Here is a 12806-nt window from a genome sequence, read left to right on the forward strand (position 1 = left end):
TCTTTTCCGACAGCTGAATTTCACGATTTTTTCAGAAGGGCACACCATACAGATATGGGCCTAGGGTGCCCAAGCCACCAAGGAAAACAGGGAACCCCATGCATTTCCGAAAAGGGGACACCCCTGGGAATATACAGCGGTCTGACTTGCGTAAATCGGACCAGGATATATTACCTAGAAACCCCAGCAAAGTCTGAAATGTGGTGAAAAAACCCAATTTATGGACATTTCACTCGGTTCACCCACCAAAACACGCTGCCAACAACACATAGCCTACCTTGCTGCGCTACCACATGTGTACTGATGAAAACGGTACCTCACATGTGTGGGTGCACCTACCTGGGCGCCAAGGGGAAAGCCGAAAGCAGGGCTAACCCCAAGTCTTTTCCGACAGCTGAATTTCATGATTTTTTCAGAAGGGCACACTCTGCAGATATGGATCTAGGGTGTCCAAGCCACCACGGAAAAGAGGAAACCCCATGCATTTCCGAAACAAGGTCACCCGTGGGAGTCCGCAGAGGTCTGACCTGCGCAAATCAGGCCAGAATGTATTACTCAGAAACCCTGGGAAAGTACGAAATGTGGCAAAGAAACCCAAATTTCCGCATATTTCACTCCGCTCACACACCGAAGCACGCAGCCAACAACATATGGACTACCTTCCCGCGTTTCCAAACGTGTCCCGATGAAAACGGTACCTCACATGTGTGCATGCACCTTCCTGGGCGCCAAGGGGAAAGCCTAAAACACGGCTAACCCCAAGTCTTTTCCGACAGCTGAATTTCATGATTTTTTCAGAAGGGCACACCATACAGATATGGGCCTAGGGTGCCCAAGCCACCAAGGAAAACAGGGAACCCCGTGCATTTCCGAAAAGGGGACACCCGTGGGAATCCACAGTGGTCTATCTTGAGCAAATCGGCCCAGAATTTATTACCCAGAAACCTCAGGAAAGTCTGAAATGTGGTGAAAAAAAACAATTTATGCACATTTCACTCGGCTCATCCACCCAAACACGCCGTCAACAACACATGGCCTACCTTCCTGCGCTCTCACATGTGTACTGATGAAAACGATACCTCACATGTGTGGGTGCACATACCTGGGCTCCCAGGCGAAAGCCTAAAACACGGCTAACCCCAAGTCTTTTCCGACAGCTGAATTTCATGATTTTTTCAGAAGGGCACACCATACAGATATGGATCTAGGGTGTCCAAGCCACCAAGGAAAAGAGGGAACCCCATGTATTTCCAAAACAAGGACACCCGTGGGAGTCCGCAGAGGTCTGACTTGCGCAAATCGGGTCAGAATTTACCCAGAAACCCCGGCAAAGTACAAAATGTGGCGAAAAAACCCAAATTTCCGCACATTTCACTTTGATCACCCACCGAAACACGTGGCCAACAAAATATGGCCTACCTTCCCACGTTCCCACACGTGTCCCAATGAAAACGGTACCTCACATGTGTGTATGCACCTACCTGGATGCCAAGGGGAAAGCCTAAAACACGGCTAACCTCAAGTCTTTTCCAGCAGCTGAATTTCACGATTTTTTCAGAAGGGCACACCATAGAGATATGGGCCTAGGGTGTCCAAGCCACCCAGGAAAAGAGGGAACCCCATGCATTTCCGAAACACGGACACCCGTGGGAGTCCGCAGAGGTCTGACGTGCGCAAATCGGCTCAGAATGTATTACCCAGAAACCCCGGCAAATTCCAAAATGTGGCAACAAAAAAAAACAATTTCCGCACATTTCAATTGGATCTTCCATCGAAACACGCTGCCAACAACACATGGCCTACCTTCCCGAGTTCCCACCTGTGTCCTGATGAAAACTGTACCTCACATGTGTGGGTGCACCTACTTGGGCACCAAGGGGAAAGACTAAAACATGGCTAAACCCAAGTCTTTTCCGACAGCTGAACTTCATGATTTTTTCAGAAGGGCACACCAATCTGTAGATTCCCACGGGTGTCCTCTTTTCAGAAATGCCCAGTTTTCCTTGGTGGCTTGGACATCCTAGGCCCATATCTGTATGCTGTGTGCTTCTGAACAAATCCTGAAATTCAGCTGTCGGAAAAGACTTGGGGAAGCGGGAAGGTAGGCCATGCGTTGTTGGTGTCGTGTTTCGGTGGGTGGCCAGAGTGAAATGTCTGAGAAATGTCTTTATTTCCAGCCAATTTCAGAGACATTTCCTTCTGTCCACGCACCGAAACACGTCGCCAACAACATATGTCCCGACGAGAATGTTACCTCACATGTGTGGGTGCACCGACTAGTGTGCCATTCTGCCCCCAGGGCGTCCAAACCTTACTGCCCCACCCACAGGGGGGCCTCTCCCATGTTTTTTGGTGGCCCTCCCAATTCCACACCAAATAGATGAGGGGCACCTCGTGCAGGCCTCGCTGGGGCTCCTACGAATGGCTGCATGAGGACTTCAGTAGCACTGACAGTAGCACTGTGCAAAAAAATAAAATAATTTGGATGCCCATTCAGTCACCCATCCATGCAGTAACCTGGACTGACTTTGCTTAGCTTCAGAGTGGGACTGTCCCTACTTACATTCAAAGCAAGGAAATCTCTGTGTTCTAGTTGAGTGGTGGTGTAAAGAAGAGAGTAAGCGTAGGGTGTGGTATGATGGGATATATGCTCTTTCAAATGTTCCTTGCATTCCAAGGCATATTATGTACGTCACAAAATTCTATGCGATCAAATCCGTTCTACGCACTGTTACTCATTTCAGGCGTTCAAGATCAGGCGTTTCACTCATCCGCTCTGTATACTCATCCGCTCTGTACGCTCTTCTGCTCTGTACGCTCATCCGCTCTGTACGCTCATCCAATCCACACGCTCATCCGCTCCACACGCTCATCCGCTCCACACACTCATCTGCTCCACACACTCGTCCGCTCCACATACTCATCCGCTCCTCGTATTCATCCGCTCTTCGTACTCATCCGCTCTTCGTACTCATCCGCTCTACGTACTCATCCGCTCTACGTACTCATCTGCTCTACACCCTCATCCGCTCTAAACCCTCATCCGCTCTACATCCTCATCTGCTCTACACCCCATCTGCTCTACACACTCAGCCGCTCCACACACTCATCCACTCCACACACTCATCTGCTCCACACATTCATCCGCTCCCACACTCATCCGCTCGCCACACTCATCCGCTCGCGACACTCATCGGGTTTACACACTCATCCGCTCTGCACACTCATCCGCTCAGCACACTCATCCGCTCAGCACACTCATCCGTTCTACACACTCATCTGCTCTACATGTTCATCCGGTCTATACGTCCGTTCTATATAGTCATCAGTTCTATGCAATCCTGCGTTCTATTCGCTTCTCTGTATTTACACACTCATCGGCTCTACACACTCGTCCGCTCTACACACCTAACCACTCTACACACTCATCCGCTTTAGAATGTTCATCTATTCTATACACTCATCCGATCTCCATACTCATTTGATCTATCTAGTCGTCTGTTCTTCCACTCATGCACTCTTCCACTCAGTGCATTCATCTGTTCTATACACTTCATCCATTCTAACTATTTCATCCACGCCATTCACTTCGTTCCCTCCTCATTCATTACGTCCATTTCAGCAGTTTAGATCTCCTTACTTTCCCAATGATTTATTCATATTATCCACTTCACTGTTTTGATCTACTTTACTTGTTTAGTTCTGTTTGTCTTTCTAGTTTACATTCGAGTTTATTAGCTGTCAATTTCTCGCATCAGTTAGTTTGTTGGGTCGGTGTCATTGTGATGCTGTTAGTTTGTAAAACCGGTTGGTTTTAGGGGAAGAGCCAGGTTTTCAGTAGTTTGCGGAAGGACGCTAAGTCCTCAGTTAGGCGGATGTGGGGTGGGAGCGAGTTCCACAGGGTTGGGGCCAGGGCTGAGAATGATGATCCGCCCAACCTGACTGAGTTTGTTTTAGGAATTACTAGGAGGCCGGCTGTGGTGTTCGAGCTAAAACATGGCGCTGGTGCACAGTGCATTCTGGGGGCACTCAGAGCCATAATGGATATTTATCCATGCCTCAGTGGAAAGCTGCACTTGCTTTGCGAAACAACATGTTTTCAACGTTATTCGCTGATGGGTTTGGAATGCAGGCCTTCTTAGCCAAGGACACGGCGCTGGGAAAGATAAGATCCGCAAGTGCCGGCTGGTACCCGATAACAAGGTTTGTTTTGGTTTGCTATGCCTGCGCCAAGGTTTTGAGATGAGTTATGGAATTGTTTTCCGGGGCGTTTAGGAGAGGGAAGCGCTTTGCTCCTTGAGGTTACTGTCGGTTGACCCAGCTGGCAACCAACGGTCACCCATCAATGCGCAAGCACAATGCCAGAAGGTTCGAGAAGTTGCCACCCCTTGTTGAGGAGGGCATATATGCGGAACCCCTCAGCGGTCAGACGGGACAAGCACAAAGACCTCAGTCGGAGGGGGGACGCTCCGGTCCTACATACCTGTAGGCTGTTGTGCGCTCGGCCTGGCTGTTATCAGGGTCTTTCAGCCGCTTCTGGTGAGATGAGGTTTTGTTAAGTTACGCCCACGGTGATGTATTCTTTCTTTGACTTCTTTATGTTTTCTGTGATCTATGTCCATGTGAGTGTTATGAGTTATTTCTATGTACTTGTAATCTTTGAATAAATAGCCGTAAAGAGCTGATTATCTTCTAAAGCGTGCGTGGCTGTGAATTATTGTGTCTGTATTTGCTCTTTAACTGCATTGGTGATTTTGGTAGTTCCATGCACTTTTCAGAGGAGAGCAATACGTCTACCTGCGTTCAAAGTATTGGCTCTGCAACTGTATTGGTGATAAATTACTGTCCGTGCACTATTGGCGAGCAATACATTTTTTTGGCGACGAGGATGGGATGGATTGCCCCTAGATCTGGACTAGCATTGAAGGGAATTCAAGTGCTGGGAGGGGTCATTGACGCTGATTACCAAGGTGAGATCAAAGTCATCTTGATGAATAGTGGGGACCAAGTGTTACCGATTCATAAGGGTGATAGAGTGGCTCAGCTAATTATCATCCCTTTTAAGTTGTCCATGATTAAAAAGGGGGAGCCTCCCGCAGTGTTAACTACCCGTGGGGATCGTGGTTTTGGCTCTTCAGACAGCATGATACCGGGTGCAAAGGTGTGGGTCGAAAGACCAAGTGGTCCACCAGTGCCCGCAGATGTTATTGCATCAGGCAAAGACCAAGTAGTCTTAGTAATGGAACCTGGTAAAGACAAATGACAGTATGTGCCCGCAGACAAATGTTACCTAAGGGAGTGATTTTCAACACTGATATCTCTTTTCTGGGTTTGTCTTGTAGATCCTGTGTCTGGCTGGTGTAATTGTGGAACTAAATGGACTCCATTTGTTAGAGTCAAACGGCATGATGCTCCGGATGAAAAATGTCATATCTGTGCCAACGATCCATGGGAGACCGATGATAAGGAGCAATGATGTCTGAAAGCAGCTCAATTCCGATGCCAAAAAGCCAGCCAGACCGACGACATGGATTCATGGAAGGCGACAAACACGTCAGTTGCAAGTGCAAACAACGTTGATGCCAGCTATGCAAAAGGCGTCTTTAGGACGGCGAAAATATTCCCCGATGATTACCCAAACGGAGAATATGTGGACATACTTGGCACAACAGGTACTCAACATTACGCACTTTTGCTTAACCGATGTGCACAATGCTGAAGCTTTACTGACTATGTGTTTAGTTGCAGTGCCGACACCAGTTCCGGTTCTAAAGCACATTTTTGGTGTCACGCACAATGATTCGTTAGTTCAAGATTCCGATATCAGACAATCCTTTTCCGTCTATGAGTACTGCAGGTTTTGCCAGGAATAGGATCGCAAATGGCGAAACTTGACACGTATTATAACCTATAATGTAACTCAAAGCGATGTGTGTTACCTTATGACCTGCAATGCTAAAGAAATTGGCAAATGCCAACAGCTGCATTTCACCAAACAGGAAAATCAAACTGTGTTCGAGAAACGATTGTGTTCAGGAGTTCCAAGCACATGTACCAGTGTGAATAATACTATGTCTTGCAATCATACCGTGATAGCTGCCAGTCATCTGAATCATGTGAAACTTCCAACATAATGGCTCTTTTCATGTGGCAACATCACATACACCTACATTCCGGCTAACATTTCTGGAGGTCCATGTGCCTTAACTTGATTAGGACTAATGATGTTCCCTTTACACCCAGCAATATCTTGAAGCAAAAGATCAACTTTCGAATCTGTGGGTCTATCCCCCGATTGTGATTCACATGTGCTTTTGCTATCAGAAGCTGAGGTTCTAGCATTAACCCTTTCATTAGTGGGAGTTTGAGGTTTAGCTGCTGGGGGGGTACAAGTCTTTGATCAAATTAGCATGTTTAGTAGTAAAATGACTCAATCATACTTCTCAAGCCTTAGAAGAGTTACTTCTTGATAGCAAAGTTATTGAAAAGCAACTTTACAAAACAGGGCTGCTGTTGATTATCTATTGTTAAAACATAATTTAGGTTGTAACGCAGTTGAAGGTATGTGTTGTTTCAATCTAAGTGACCGTTCACGATCCATTGAAAGTCATATTCGAGGTTTAAGAGATCTCATCTCTCAAGTATCCCAAGATCATACTGGAAATTGGTGGGATTGGTTATTTCCATGGGTTCCTGATATTGGAGGTACACTGCGTTATGCTTTTGCTTGCATTTGTATCATATTAGCTATCATAATAGCTTGTTGTTGTTGTATTCAATGTATTCCCAACTTGGTTCTAATATTTCGTCGGTTTCAAAGACCGCCTCCTTTGCCACTGGACTATGGAAGGTAAATATCCAAGGGTGGATTGTGGTGTTCGAGCTAAAACATGGCGCTGGTGCGCAGTGCATTCTGGGGGCACTCAGAGCCATAATGGATATTTATCCATGCCTCAGTGGAAAGCTCCACTTGCTTTGTGAAACAACATGTTTTCAACATTATTCGCTGATGGGTTTGGAATGCAGGCCTTCTCAGCCAAGGACACGGCGCTGGGAAAGCTAAGATCCGCAGGTGCCGGCTGGTACCCGATAACAAGGTTTGTTTTGGTTTGCTATGCCTGCGCCAAGGTTTTGAGATGAGTTATGGAATTGTTTTCCGGGGCGTTTAGGAGAGGGAAGCGCTTTGCTCCTTGAGGTTACTGTGGGTTGACCCAGTTGGCACCCAAAGGTCACCCATCAATGTGCAAGCACATTGCCAGAAGGTTCGAGAAGTTGCCACCCCTTGTTGAGGAGGGCATATATGCGGAACCCCTCAGCGGTCAGATGGGACAAGCACAAAGACCTCAGTCGGAGGGGGGACGCTCCGGTCCGACATACCTGTGGGCTGTTGTGCTCTCGGCCTGGCTGTTATCAGGGTCTTTCAGCCGCTTCTGGTGAGATGAGGTTTTGCTAAGTTACACCCACGGTGATGTATTCTTTCTTTGACTTCTTTATGGTTTCTGTGATCTGTGTCCATGTGAGTGTTATGAGTTATTTCTATGTACTTGTAATCTTTGAATAAATAGCCGTAAAGAGCTGATTATCTTCTAAAGCGTGCGTGGCTGTGAATTATTGTGTCTGTTTTTGGGTTGAAGTATTTGCTCTATAATTGCATTGGTGATTTATGGTAGTTCCGTGCACTTTTCAGAGGAGAGCAATACGTCTACCTGCATTCAAATTATTGGCTCTGCTACTGTACTGATGATAAATTACTTTCCGTGCACTATTGGCGAGCAATACACCGGATGAGCTTGATCTCAGGGTGCGAGTGGGATGATAAGGTTTTAGTTTGTCTTGAAGATATTGAGGTCCTGTTTTATGCAGTGCTCGATGGGACAGGCATAAGGTTTTGAAAGCCTCCCTACGGGCTACAGGAAGCCAGTGCAGTGTCTTAAGGGCTGGGGAGACGTGGTCTCTTGGACCGAGCGCAAGTAGCATTTTGGCCACTGCGTTTTGTGCCCTTTGGAGTTTATTCAGTTGATCAGTTGGTAGGCGTGGATTCCAAGGTATAGAGAGTTTGCGTAGTCCAGTCTTGATATAACGATTGATTGGACCACGGAGAGTCTGTTGGGAAATGAGAGATATGGAAAGATGCGCCTAAGCGTTTTAAGGTGGTAGTGGCAGGACTTTGAGACATTGTTGACTTGGCACGAGAGTGTTAGGTCAGAGTCAAGGGTGCATCCAAGATTTTTCACTGAGTTGGAGGGGGTCAGTGAGTTGCCCATGGCAGGTGGCCAGGGTAGTGGATGCGGAAGAAGTTTGGAGTTGCCGCAAACCATGATTTCCGTTTTGGAGGGGTTTAACAAGAGGTGGCTCAGGGTCATCCAGAATTCTATGTCAAGGAGGCAGGATGCCAGGTTCGGTTGGGAGTTGGGTTTCGAGTTCAGGAGTTTTAGATGTAGTTGAGTGTGGTCAGCGTAGTTGTAACACAGGATGTTGTGTGAACGAATTATTGGTGGGAGGGTGATCAGGTAGAGATTGAACAGGAGGGCAGATAGGCATGCTCCTTGTGGGACTCCCTTGTCGACCGGTCGGGCTTGGGAGGAATAGGTGGAGAGTATTGTTATTTGGTGCCTATCTTTGAGGAATGAAGCTATCCATTTAAGAGCGGTTCCACAAATTCCTAGGGAGTGGAGGCGGTCTAGGAGGGTTGAGTGATTGATTGTGTCAAAGGCGGCAGGTAGGTCACGAAGGATTAGTGCGGCACATCTCGCAGAGTCTGCTGTCATCTTAAGGTCATCCCAGATTGAGGTTAGGGTGGTTTCAGTTCCGTGACGGGCTCTGAAACCTGATTGTGTGGGGTCTAGGAGATTGTTGCCTTCAACAAAGGCATTTAGTTGGGAGTAGGCAGTTCGGTCAATGAGTTTGGCAAGGAACCTGGTGTTTGAGATGGGGCGGTAGTTTTTGGGCTCGAGAGGGTCGAGGGAAGGTTTTTTAATAAGAGGTTTGACATGAACCATTTTGAATGCGTCGGGAACGATACCGGAGGAAAGGGAGGCTTTTATGAAGGATCTTGCATGCTTTCCTGTGCAGGTTGAAGCGAAAATTTCTTTCAGGGTTGTGGCTGGGCAAGGGTCTAGCGGAGAGCCAGATGGTTTGCGGGCAGATAGAAGTTTGAGAATTTGTTCTGGTGATATTGGACTAAATGATTCAAACGTTGGTTGCGTAGTGGTTGCAGCTGGTCGGCAGGTTGGAATGGGGGAGTATTGCCTGGTGGATGTAGGAGATCTACTTTGGTGGCTAGAGTATTTGTTCTTTCGAGAGCTGTGGTGAAAAAGTGGAGGGAGAGCGAGTCGCATAGTCATTGTAAGGGGGTCGGACGGTCGTGGTGCATTAGTGAATTCAGAGATGATTTTGTGGAGTTCTTTGCTCGGGTTTTTCCAGTTTAGGATTTGGGAGTTGTAGTGGGCTTTTTTTGCTTTCCGGATTTCGGCCTTGTACTGATAAAGGTGCCGGGTCAAGGTGGCCCTGCTCTCCTGGGTTTTGTCTTTCTGCCATTTGAGTTCTAGGTATTTATATAGTTGTTTAGTAGTCTTCAACTCAGGAGTGAACCATTTGAGGAAGAGGCCACGCCGCTTTGAGGGTTTGCAAGGGGGTGTGAGCCGCATAAGAGATGCGTTGAGCCATGAGTCAAAGGCATCAGGGGTTAGTTGTTTATTGAGTTGGCAGGACGTTGGTGGAGATTGGAGGAGCGCGTCAGCTAGGTCCGGGACGATAGTTCGTTTTTTCCAGCATTTGCGTAGATTCGGAGGTTCGGATTTGAGTAGGGGAGGGGGGTCGGGTGAGCTAATGGTGAACGAGAGAATGAAGTGATCAGACAGATGATGGGGGTGGGGGTGTTTAAATGAATCCGGGTGTTGGAGCTGAAGATGGCGTCAAGAGTGTGTCCTTTATAGTGAGTCGGGCCATTTATGTAGGGTTGGAGGTTAATTGCGTCTAAACTGTCAACCAGAGGGTGTGTCATAGGGTTGGAGGGAATGTCGAGCCATATGTTGAAGTCTCCAAGAAGATGGGGTGGTTTAGTTGAAGGGTGGCAATAGTGTTGCAGAGGTTGTTTGCAAATTCTCTATCGTAGCCAGGGGGCCTGTAGATTATTAGGAAGCTGTGTGAGAGCGACAGGGAGAAGGATAGTTTAACAAGGAGAGATTTGCAGGAAGGAATGGAAGGTTGTTGTCGATGATTAAGGCGTGGAAGACAGACTTGAAGACAAATGCTACTCCCCCTCCTCTGGAGGGGCGGTTCAGTGGGTTGAGGGAGTAGTCAGGGGGAAGATTGCATTAGCGATTGGGGCAAAGTCGTCAGAGAACCAAGTTTCAGTGATGAAGACTAGGTCTGGTTTGTCAGAGGCGATGAGGTCAAAGATGCAATGTCTGTTTTAGCTACGGATCGGGCATTAAATAGGATGCAGTTTACGTCGGAGGGTGAGGATGGTCTCGGAGCTGGAGCGGAAGTTGGTGGTGGCAGAGAGTGTGGAAGCAGGAGAGGTAGGGTGGTGGGGTGGGTGATGATCGATGGGAATAGCGGGCAAGCAGATGTATTGGCGGGCTTCGGCCGGGGTTGGGTGGCTGCGTGTGTTATGATCCGGTCTGTCCTGGGCGATTTGAAGGTGGGGTCTGGGCGGTTAGGGGTTTCAGTTGCAGTTGATGAGAAATCAAGGGAGAGGGGTTTCAGGAAGGGTGAAGCCATGGGGAAAGGGGGTGAGTGGGGGAATGAGGTGGTGGATCGAGACAAGGGAGGGGAAGAGTGCTGAGAGATTGAGGGGGACGAGGTACGTTTCCTCTTTAGTTTCTTTGTTGCGATTCGAGTGTGAGAGAGGGTAGGGGGTGATGTCATCTTTGATGTTGTGGGTGTTAGCGCGAGTTATGGTTGCTTAGCTTACCATAACTGGCGAATTTCAGGGGTTTTTCGGTTTTACTTGGAACCATAACATCCCTTTAACAAAGTTTTTTCACTGAATTTCATAGGTTTTAGTAGCGCAACTTAACCATAACGTCCCTTTAACAAAGTTTTTTCACTGAATATATATATATATAGGCCCCTGCACGGTTGTAACAATGCAAAAAACCGCCCAGTGGGCATGTGTAGAAAATACTCCAGCACACAAGACCTAGCTATTTAAAATATCATATTTATTGGTACTTAATACAGCACATTACAAAACGCAGAGGTGAAATCATTCACCTCTGTGACAGCCATAAGGTTGAACAAAACACTCACCCCACGGGTGGAAGATGGTCACGCGTTCCGCCTGAATGCTCAGGCTTCCTCAGACCTTTAAAATCCAAATGCGGCTTGCACATCATAGAATTTAAAAAGAAAAGCAGTTACAGAGCATCCCCATTCGTGTCACATCACGTGCAAACACGGTCATGTGACCGCTGCAAGGAAGCAATGGTGAAATCTATCACATACGATGACCTCCATATTGGAATGGTCAAAGTCCTATAGTTAAGGTAACCTTATCTATAGGACTTTGACCATTCCAATATGGAGGTGTGTTTTTCTCATATTTACGAATTTGGCTAAATTTGTTACTCCAGCACCAGCCACTTAAGGAGGTAGAGCGCCATCTTTTAGCTAAACGGATTTACTCATATATATATATATATATATATGGAAACAACCTTCTCTTGTGAGAGTTTTACTTGAGACAGAAGGGCCTTAATTTTATGAAAATAAATACTTACCAGACACTTACTTGACTCCTACTAGTTCTTCACTTCAGAATGGTGACGAGTTGAACCCATGGAGGCTCTCCTACTGCCTTCGCCTCACTGGCATTTCCTGGACTGGGGAACTTTGATTCAGATCCCTGCGCCGGGGAGGATCCTTGCACCCTAACGATCAGCTGATGATGCCTTTTTCTTTGTTTCTGGCACCATCAATCACCTGATGTCCCCTAAGTTGTCTCCAGCTGCAACACAATCTTCGTGTTGCCAATTGCCATTCTCCGATCCCAGAATCGCTCTCCTTTCCTTCTTGCCTTCTTTCGGCCACTCAAGTGTTTGGATCCAGCGCTCATCCCGGCTGCCGCTTCGCTTCGCTCCTGCTTTACCGACCTCACAGGAACTGTCAGTTTTGCTGATAAGACGTCTTTGGTCCAAGCAGATCATGTAATCTTTCACTGCTCTGATTTCCGGCTCTGGAGGTGGATGTTCCATCACTTTTGCAACTGCCCTACCTTCTCTGCCTTTGAATGACTTGTCTTTGAGCTAATGTGCCATTGAGCCTCCCTCCCCTGTGGCCCTTTTCATGAATCATGAGGGGATAGAAAAGAAACTTTGGCTTACCCATTACTCTACCACTACTGTCACAATCATTGTTCCGTGTTTCTAGCCAATGAGAGGTGAAAAGGACTGCAGTGCTATACTAAACTTTGACTGTGCCATTGTGGGTTTATAATTATTTCTCTGTTTATTGACGGTTTTTGCATTCTAGCATTATAGCTTGCTGTATTTTGTGTAAGCACACATCCTCCTTTGTCATAGGTCTCTGTTGTTACTGCTTTTCTTTCTTCTTCTGTACTTCACTTATTGGTGTGGCTCTACATTTAGCTCACTGTGCTCTATTGTTTCCTATCAAACTCTGACACCATGACCAATTTACCCCCTCACTTCATGAAAACTCCTGGTGAATCTGTAATTCCTTGGGAAACATGAGAAGATATGGTATGGTATGATATAATATGATGCAGCATTTAAAACACACCTGTACACAAGTGTTTCTAGGTGCAACAAGACAAAGAGGGGGTAAAAACAAAGGAGTCC

This window comes from Ambystoma mexicanum, chromosome 5q (genome assembly GCF_040938575.1).
Source record: "Ambystoma mexicanum isolate Mex_15411 chromosome 5q, UKY_AmexF1_1, whole genome shotgun sequence".
Taxonomy (NCBI): domain Eukaryota; kingdom Metazoa; phylum Chordata; class Amphibia; order Caudata; family Ambystomatidae; genus Ambystoma; species Ambystoma mexicanum.